Here is a 10,000-nt window from a genome sequence, read left to right as displayed (position 1 = left end):
AAGTTGATTGGGGGCTCTGGTGGAAAGGGGCAAGTGTGTTGAGCCATGGGACAAATCTTAGTGCAGGGGTGGCAGTCCTTTTTGCACCGGGTCTGGCTGTAAAAATTTGCTCCTCAAAGGAGGTGTGTAGGGGTAGGTTGCTTGTTGTTAAAGCAGAAATTAACAACATGGTTTTTGTCTTTATAAATGTGTATGCGCCTAACACAGGGAGAGAAAGAGGGTTCTATTTGGGAGTCTTAGACAGGAACTCTCACAAGTAGCGCCTGAGGAGACGCTGGTGATCGGAGGTGACTGGAACTGTACAATGGATTTTACAAAAGACAGAAATGGGGAAGAGCCTCATTCAGTGTCAGTGGGAGTGTTAAGGGACATCTTTAATCAGTTTGACCTAGTGGATGTTTGGAGAACTAAACATCCAAACACAAGACAGTATACGTGGGTGAAGGTTTTTGGGGCTAGGGTGAGTGCAGCTCGACTTGATCGTTTTTACATGTCCAGGAATCAGAGCAATAGGCTGCTGGGTGCTACCATTCTCCCAGTGGGGTTTTCGGATCACCACATAACCATGGCTCGGCTGTCTATTTCACCAGGGCCCCGGCAGGCATCTTATTGGAAGTTCAATGTAAAGCTCTTACAAGATGCCACCTTTTGCTCAGGTTTCCAGACTTTTTGGGAAAGATGGGGGCAGCGAAGAGAGGAGTATGAGTCTCTGAGTCAATGGTGGGATGTGGGGAAAGTGCAAATTCGGCTTTTCTGTCAACAGTACACAGCTCTCTCATCCTCAGAGGCTAGGAGAGTATTGGGGGAACTAGAGCGGTGTATTAGTGAGATGGAGGTAGAGATGGTGGGGCAAGGCAATGTAGGCCTCCAGGCTAACTTAGCCGAATTACGTAGGGACCTGGGCAGTTTTTTCCAGGTTAAAGCAAAGGGAGCACTTGTAAGAGCTAGGTTCTCCATGCTCAAGGAGATGGATGCTCCCAGCTCCTTCTTCTTTGGTTTGGAAAGACAGAGCAGTGATGCCAAGGGTATGCATTGTCTACGGCTGTCTGATGGGAGGGTGACCTCTGTGGTGGGGGAGATGCGGGAGCGGACTGTGGAGTTTTATACTGAATTGTATAGGGCAGAAATGTGTGATCCTATGTGTGCTCAGGTCTTGTTCGAAGGACTCCCTAAGCTCTCTCGGGCACAGAGGGATGAAATGGACATTCCTCTGTTGTCACATGAACTGGCAGAGGCAGTAACCCAGATGTCCCCCGGTCGTGCACCCGGGGTCGATGGACTTCCAGTGGAATTTTACAAAAAATTCTGGGGAACAATTGGACAGGATTTCTTTTGCGTGTTGCGTGAATGCGTCGGGGTAGGAGAGTTGCCGATGAGCTGCCGTCGGGCGGCTCTGACTCTCCTGCCCAAAAAGGGGACTTGTGTGAACTTAAGAACTGGAGGCCTGTGGCATTACTCTGTGCGGACTACAAGATTTTTGCCAAGGTCCTCTCTAACAGACTGAAGTCCCATCTGGACTCTATAATACACAAGGACCAGACATATTGTGTACCGGGACGCTCAATCACGGACAACTTGTTCTTGATTAGGGACATGTTGGACTTGTCGAGAGGTTCTAATGTGAACTTTGGACTGGTCTCTTTAGATCAAGAGAAGGCTTTTGATAGAGTGGATCATGAGTATCTGTTTAATGTGATGTCTGTGTTTGGGTTTGGGAAGAGTTTTGTGACCTGTGTGAAGCTGTTGTATGCTGGGGCGTCATGTATGGTTAAGGTGGGAGGGGGCTCAGTAGGCCAGTCTGGGTGAGACGGGATTAGACAAGGATGCCCTCTATCTGGGCAGCTGTACACACTAGCCATTGAGCCTTTTTTAGGACTGCTACGCAGGAGACTGCGGGGAGTGTGCTGGACAGGCATGGATGTGGTGACAGGAATAGCAGTCTCAGCATATGCAGATGATGTTTCTGTGATGGTCAGGGATGGGCAAGATATGCAGGAACTAGAGACCAGTCTGAAGGTGTACGAGGGAGCTTCATCAGCTAAGGTAAACTGGGAAAGAGCAAAGCTCTGTTATGTGGGGCATGGGGGATAGGGCTCCTCCTCTGCTTCCAGGGGGTTTGCAGTGGGGTTGTGAAGGGCTTAAAGTGTTGGGGGTGTACCTGGGCTCGGAGAGGTGGGTCAGCAAGAACTGGGAGGGGCTGTCACAGGCAGTGGTGTCAAGACTGGCCAGGTGGAGGTGGCTCCTGTCCCAAGTGTCATATAGAGGGAGGGTGCTGATAATCAACAACCTGGTGGCATCTTCCTTGTGGCATAAACTGGCTGTCCTCAACCCCCCGCCGGTCTGCTTGCAGACCTGCAACGCAAGCTGGTGGACTTCTTTTGGTCGGGACATCACTGGCTGAAGGCAGCAGTTTTGTACATGACCGTCCACGAAGGAGGACAGGGCCTGGTGGAACTGGAGAGCAGGATGGCTGCTTTCCGACTAAAGGCGGTGCAGAGACTGCTGTACCACACTGATGTTGGCTGGAGGGAACCAGCATGCGCTGCTGAGGAGAGCTGGCGGATTAGGGTTGGACCGGCAGCTGTTCCTCATGAAGCTGGAGAGGCTGAGTACAGCAGGTCTCTCAGAGTTTTACTCTGCGGTGCTGAGGGCCTGGCAGCTGCTAAGACCCACACGAGAAGGGGGTGTGGAGCCTGGGCAGTGGGTGTGGGAGGAGCCTATCTTCCACAACCCAGCCATCCCTTTGAGATCGGTTCAGTCGGCCAACCTGCAGAGGCAACTGATGGCAGGGGGTTTACAAAGGCTGGGTGACCTGAGACTGCTGGGAGAGGAGGGGTGGAAAACCCCGGAGGTCTTGGCGCAACAAACAGGAATAACGTCTCTTAGGCTGCTGGAGAGATTCCTGGAGGAGGTCCAGGAGGCACTGTCTGAGCCGGTAAGGGGGTGTTTGAGAGGCCAAAGGGAGAGGGGCCACCAATGTTCCCGCCACTGCAGGTGACGGCAGAGACTGGAGACTGGCAAGGGGGTCTGGAGGACTTGTTAGATTTTAACACTCCGAGCCTGGGGGAGTTTGAGGGGTGGGAGGTAAAGCCCTCTACAACCTCTGTGTTAAGGTTAGGAGCATTAGAAGCCTAACAGGAGTGAAGGCACATCAGTGGCAGGGGGTATGTGGGGCGGAGAGTATGGTGGGTTTTAGATGGAGGGCGCTCTACAAACCCCCAGTACCAAAGAGGTCAGGGGACCTCCAGTGGAGGGTTCTTCATGGAGCCCTGGCCACTAACAGCTGGTTGGCACGGGTTGATCCGGGAATTGGGCAGGGGTGTCCTTTCTGTCAAATGAAAGAAACTGTAATTCATGTGTTTTCTGTGTGCACCAGGTTAATGCCATTAATGTCTCTGTTGGAATGTCTGTGTGACAGGTTGGGGGTGGTTTTTGCTGTTGGGATGTTTATAATGGGATACAGGTATTCGAGTAAGGAGAAAGAAAAATGTGTTTTGTTGAATTTTCTGTTTGCTCAGGCAAAGTTAGCTATTTGGCTAACAAGGAGGAACAGGGTCAAAGGTGGGGGGATAACAGACCCTTTACTACTGTTTAATGGGATGGTCTCTGCGCGCCTTAGGGTTGAGTTTGAGTTCTATAAAATGATCAAATGTGTGGAGATGTTTGAGGAGATATGGTGTGTTGGGGGGGCTGTCTGTATTGCTGGGGAAGATGTTTTGGATATACGGTTGTAGGAGAGGTTTTTGTGTATGGTGATTTGTACAGGATATATTTTTATTTTTTTATTTTAGGAGTGGGGGGTGAGTTTTAAATGAATTGAGAATGTTTCAATAAAGAAAGACCAAAAGTCAAAAAAGTCTCTCTCTCTCTCTCTCTGTCTGCTGGAGCATCCAACCCTCCAACCCCCTGTTATCACAGTTTCTCTCTCTCCCTCCCTCTCTGTCTCTCTCTCTCTCTCTCTCCTCTCTCTCTCTCTCTGTCTCTCTCTCTCTCTCTCTCTCTCTCTTCTGCTGGAGCTCTCCAACCCTCCAACCCCCTGTTATCACAGTTTCTCTCTCTCCCTCCCTCTCTGTCTCTCTCCCTATCTCTCTCTCTCTCTCTCTATTTCTCTCTCTCTGCCTCTCAGCCTCCCTCCAACCCCTGTTATCACTTTCTCTCTGTCTCTCTCTTTCTCTCTCCTCTCTGTCTCTCTCTCTCTCTGTCTCTCTCTCTCTCTCTCTCTCTCTCTCTCTCTCTTTATTTCTGGAGCATCCAACCCTCTAACCCCTGTTATCACAGTCTCTCTCTCTCTCTCTCTCTCTCTCTCTCTCTCTCTCTCTCTCTCTCTCTCTCTCTCTCTCTCTCTGCTGGAGCATCCAACCTCCAACCCCCTGTTATCACAGTTTCTCTCTCTCTCTCCTCTCTGTCTCTCTCTCTCTCTCTCCCTCTCTCTCTCTCCCTCTCTCTCTCTCTCTGTCTCTCTCTCTCTCCCTCTCTCTCTGTCTGCTGGAGCATCCAACCCTCTCAACCCCTGTTATCTTTATTTCTCTCTCTCTCTCTCCCTCTCTGTCTCTCTCCCTCTCTCTCTCTCTCTCTCTCTCTCTCTGCCTGCTGGAGCAGCTTTACCCTCCAACCCCTGTTATCACAGTTTCTCTCTTTCTCTCTCTCTCTTCTCCCTCTCTGTCTCTCTCTCTCTGTCTCTCTCTCTCTCTCTCTCTCTCTCTCTCTCTCTCTGTCTGCTGGAGCATCCAACCTCTCTAACCCCCTCTTATTTCAGTCTCTCTCTCTCTCTCTCTCTCTCTCTCTCTCTCTCGGTGCATGCTGGGTGTTTTTGGAGTTTGAGTGTTTGGTGTGGAAAGCTCTATCCTAACTAACTTTCTTGATTCTTTTCTTTACATGTTATTTTCTATGGTGGAGGGTTAATGCAATATTTGTTTTTAGCGGTATCCAAAGTTTTTTTTTTCAAAGTTAGGGTGGAAGAGGACAGAGTAACTTTCCGGGGGTGGAAGGTGTAGTGTGCGCAATGGCTTCTCAGCCTAGCGCGGACGAGACGCTGTCGATACAGCATGGATTCAGGTGTGTTCCTGAGAACGGAGTTAAGGTGGAGGAGGTTCTGCTCAGGTCGGTGAACAGGTAGGAGCTGAGTTTATACATTCTGCTTCTAGAATGAACAAAGCTGTGGTTGTGTTCATGAAAAGGGCAAATTTGGTCGGTAGGCTAATTGCTAGCGGAATATTTGTAAGAGATGTGTTGGTGTCAATTTCACCTCTCTCTACCCCTTCAACAAGAGTTGTAGTGGCAAATTTGCCTCCGTTTATTACGGACGATCAAATTAGGAAAGAGCTGAGTCGTTTTGGTAAGTTTGCTAGCGGTTTCCGTGTACTGTCAGCAGGTTTTCAGGCAGATGCCGTTAAGCACGTTGTTTCGTTCAGGAGGCAAGTGTTTATGTTTCTGAACAATAATGAGCAACAGCTAAATGTGCATTTCAAAGTGAGGCATGGGGAGGGGCTCTATGCAGGTTTTGCCAGCACAGATAGTCTACGGTGTTTTGAATGTGGGGATTTGGGGCACAAGAGCTTTGCGTGCCCACATAAAGGCCATAGACGGAGTGAGGGTGCAAGTGGGGAAATCGAGGTCAAAATGCAGGGGGTAAGGAGATGCAGACAGCAGAGGCTGGGCCTAGTCAGTCTAGAGATGGTGGTGTAGATGAGGCTGGGGCTAGTCAGGCTAGAGATGGTGGAGAAGCAGAGGCTGGGTCTAGTCAGGCTAGAGATGGTGGGGTAGCTGAGGCTGGGCCTAGACATGCTATGGAGGGTGGTGCAGATGATGCTGGGCCTAGTCATGCTATGGAGGGTGGTGTAGCTGAGGCTGGCCCTAGTCATGCTATGGAGGGTGGTGTAGCTGAGGCTGGCCCTAGTCATGCTATAGAGGGTGGTGCAGATGATACTGCGTCTAGTCAGGTTATTCTAGTGGATGAGGAGAGTATAGTGGGGAAGTGTAAGAGATTAGGGGGAGGAGGAGGGTGTCAAGAGGAAAAGGAAAAAGGATGTGGATAAAGGTACCATGGAAATGTTGCCTGTTGCTGTGGGTGAGGCCCTAAACAGAGAGAAAGGGCAGGTGGTCAGGGTGGGAGATAGAGAAGAGGAGGAAAGTGAGTCTGAGGAAGAGGATGAGGAGTTATTTTTTTCAGACTCCTCTTCAATTGGCCCGGAGCTGACAGCCAGTCAACCAGAGGGGTCTAAGTACACGTTGAGAGAACTGACAAGGTTCCTGAATGAGACTAAGGGGAAAAAAAGTTAATCTTGAGACTTTTTTCCTGATCCTAGAAAGTTTGTAAGATCAGTACAACATGCTATGAGAAATGAGGGGCATGGTGCCCTCTCACCCAGGAAACGGTTTAGGTTGAGGAAGTGGGTCACAATAGTGCGTAAAGGTTTACCTTCAGACACTGTTTAAATGTTTAATTTCTTACTGACACTGGGGCTTTTTGAGCTTTGCTATTGGTCTATTTCTCTGCTGGCTTTTCTCCCACTTCTTATGGAGACTCTTCGGGTAGGCTCGCTCAATATAAATGGCGCCAGAGATGCGGGAAAGAGGAGTGTGTTGGGTGAATATGTAAAACAAAAAAAGTACAGGTGTTGTTTCTGCAGGAGACTCATAGTGATGTGGTGAATGAAGTTGATTGGGGGCTCTGGTGGAAAGGGGCAAGTGTGTTGAGCCATGGGACAAATCTTAGTGCAGGGGTGGCAGTCCTTTTTGCACCGGGTCTGGCTGTAAAATTTGCTCCTCAAAGGAGGTGTGTAGGGGTAGGTTGCTTGTTGTTAAAGCAGAAATTAACAACATGGTTTTTGTCTTTATAAATGTGTATGCGCCTAACACAGGGAGAGAAAGAGGGGTTCTATTTGGGAGTCTTAGACAGGAACTCTCACAAGTAGCGCCTGAGGAGACGCTGGTGATCGGAGGTGACTGGAACTGTACAATGGATTTTACAAAAGACAGAAATGGGGAAGAGCCTCATTCAGTGTCAGTGGGAGTGTTAAGGGACATCTTTAATCAGTTTGACCTAGTGGATGTTTGGAGAACTAAACATCCAAACACAAGACAGTATACGTGGGTGAAGGTTTTTGGGGCTAGGGTGAGTGCAGCTCGACTTGATCGTTTTTACATGTCCAGGAATCAGAGCAATAGGCTGCTGGGTGCTACCATTCTCCCAGTGGGGTTTTCGGATCACCACATAACCATGGCTCGGCTGTCTATTTCACCAGGGCCCCGGCAGGCATCTTATTGGAAGTTCAATGTAAAGCTCTTACAAGATGCCACCTTTTGCTCAGGTTTCCAGACTTTTGGGAAAGATGGGGGCAGCGAAGAGAGGAGTATGAGTCTCTGAGTCAATGGTGGGATGTGGGGAAAGTGCAAATTCGGCTTTTCTGTCAACAGTACACAGCTCTCTCATCCTCAGAGGCTAGGAGAGTATTGGGGGAACTAGAGCGGTGTATTAGTGAGATGGAGGTAGAGATGGTGGGGCAAGGCAATGTAGGCCTCCAGGCTAACTTAGCCGAATACGTAGGGACCTGGGCAGTTTTTTCCAGGTTAAAGCAAAGGGAGCACTTGTAAGAGCTAGGTTCTCCATGCTCAAGGAGATGGATGCTCCCAGCTCCTTCTTCTTTGGTTTGGAAAGACAGAGCAGTGATGCCAAGGGTATGCATTGTCTACGGCTGTCTGATGGGAGGGTGACCTCTGTGGTGGGGGAGATGCGGGAGCGGACTGTGGAGTTTTATACTGAATTGTATAGGGCAGAAATGTGTGATCCTATGTGTGCTCAGGTCTTGTTCGAAGGACTCCCTAAGCTCTCTCGGGCACAGAGGGATGAAATGGACATTCCTCTGTTGTCACATGAACTGGCAGAGGCAGTAACCCAGATGTCCCCCGGTCGTGCACCCGGGGTCGATGGACTTCCAGTGGAATTTTACAAAAATTCTGGGGAACAATTGGACAGGATTTCTTTTGCGTGTTGCGTGAATGCGTCGGGGTAGGAGAGTTGCCGATGAGCTGCCGTCGGGCGGCTCTGACTCTCCTGCCCAAAAAAGGGACTTGTGTGAACTTAAGAACTGGAGGCCTGTGGCATTACTCTGTGCGGACTACAAGATTTTTGCCAAGGTCCTCTCTAACAGACTGAAGTCCCATCTGGACTCTATAATACACAAGGACCAGACATATTGTGTACCGGGACGCTCAATCACGGACAACTTGTTCTTGATTAGGGACATGTTGGACTTGTCGAGAGGTTCTAATGTGAACTTTGGACTGGTCTCTTTAGATCAAGAGAAGGCTTTTGATAGAGTGGATCATGAGTATCTGTTTAATGTGATGTCTGTGTTTGGGTTTGGGAAGAGTTTTGTGACCTGTGTGAAGCTGTTGTATGCTGGGGCGTCATGTATGGTTAAGGTGGGAGGGGGCTCAGTAGGCCAGTCTGGGTGAGACGGGGATTAGACAAGGATGCCCTCTATCTGGGCAGCTGTACACACTAGCCATTGAGCCTTTTTTAGGACTGCTACGCAGGAGACTGCGGGGAGTGTGCTGGACAGGCATGGATGTGGTGACAGGAATAGCAGTCTCAGCATATGCAGATGATGTTTCTGTGATGGTCAGGGATGAGCAAGATATGCAGGAACTAGAGACCAGTCTGAAGGTGTACGAGGGAGCTTCATCAGCTAAGGTAAACTGGGGAAAGAGCAAAGCTCTGTTATGTGGGGCATGGGGGATAGGGCTCCTCCTCTGCTTCCAGGGGTTTGCAGTGGGGTTGTGAAGGGCTTAAAGTGTTGGGGGTGTACCTGGGCTCGGAGAGGTGGGTCAGCAAGAACTGGGAGGGGCTGTCACAGGCAGTGGTGTCAAGACTGGCCAGGTGGAGGTGGCTCCTGTCCCAAGTGTCATATAGAGGAGGGTGCTGATAATCAACAACCTGGTGGCATCTTCCTTGTGGCATAAACTGGCTGTCCTCAACCCCCCGCCGGTCTGCTTGCAGACCTGCAACGCAAGCTGGTGGACTTCTTTTGGTCGGGACATCACTGGCTGAAGGCAGCAGTTTTGTACATGACCGTACACGAAGGAGGACAGGGCCTGGTGGAACTGGAGAGCAGGATGGCTGCTTTCCGACTAAAGGCGGTGCAGAGACTGCTGTACCACACTGATGTTGGCTGGAGGGAACCAGCATGCGCTGCTGAGGAGAGCTGGCGGATTAGGGTTGGACCGGCAGCTGTTCCTCATGAAGCTGGAGAGGCTGAGTACAGCAGGTCTCTCAGAGTTTTACTCTGCGGTGCTGAGGGCCTGGCAGCTGCTAAGACCCACACGAGAAGGGGTGTGGAGCCTGGGCAGTGGGTGTGGGAGGAGCCTATCTTCCACAACCCAGCCATCCCTTTGAGATCGGTTCAGTCGGCCAACCTGCAGAGGCAACTGATGGCAGGGGGTTTACAAAGGCTGGGTGACCTGAGACTGCTGGGAGAGGAGGGGTGGAAAACCCCGGAGGTCTTGGCGCAACAAACAGGAATAACGTCTCTTAGGCTGCTGGAGAGATTCCTGGAGGAGGTCCAGGAGGCACTGTCTGAGCCGGTAAGGGGGTGTTTGAGAGGCCAAAGGGAGAGGGGCCACCAATGTTCCCGCCACTGCAGGTGACGGCAGAGACTGGAGACTGGCAAGGGGGTCTGGAGGACTTGTTAGATTTTAACACTCCGAGCCTGGGGAGTTTGAGGGGGTGGGAGGTAAAGCCCTCTACAACCTCTGTGTTAAGGTTAGGAGCATTAGAAGCCTAACAGGAGTGAAGGCACATCAGTGGCAGGGGGTATGTGGGGCGGAGAGTATGGTGGGTTTTAGATGGAGGGCGCTCTACAAACCCCCAGTACCAAAGAGGTCAGGGGACCTCCAGTGGAGGGTTCTTCATGGAGCCCTGGCCACTAACAGCTGGTTGGCACGGGTTGATCCGGGAATTGGGCAGGGGTGTCCTTTCTGTCAAATGAAAGAAACTGTA

The sequence above is a fragment of the Oncorhynchus nerka genome, linkage group LG12, assembly GCF_034236695.1.
Source record: "Oncorhynchus nerka isolate Pitt River linkage group LG12, Oner_Uvic_2.0, whole genome shotgun sequence".
NCBI lineage: Eukaryota > Metazoa > Chordata > Actinopteri > Salmoniformes > Salmonidae > Oncorhynchus > Oncorhynchus nerka.
The sequence above is the reverse complement of the archived record's forward strand: the minus strand, read 5'-3'. Positions refer to the sequence as shown.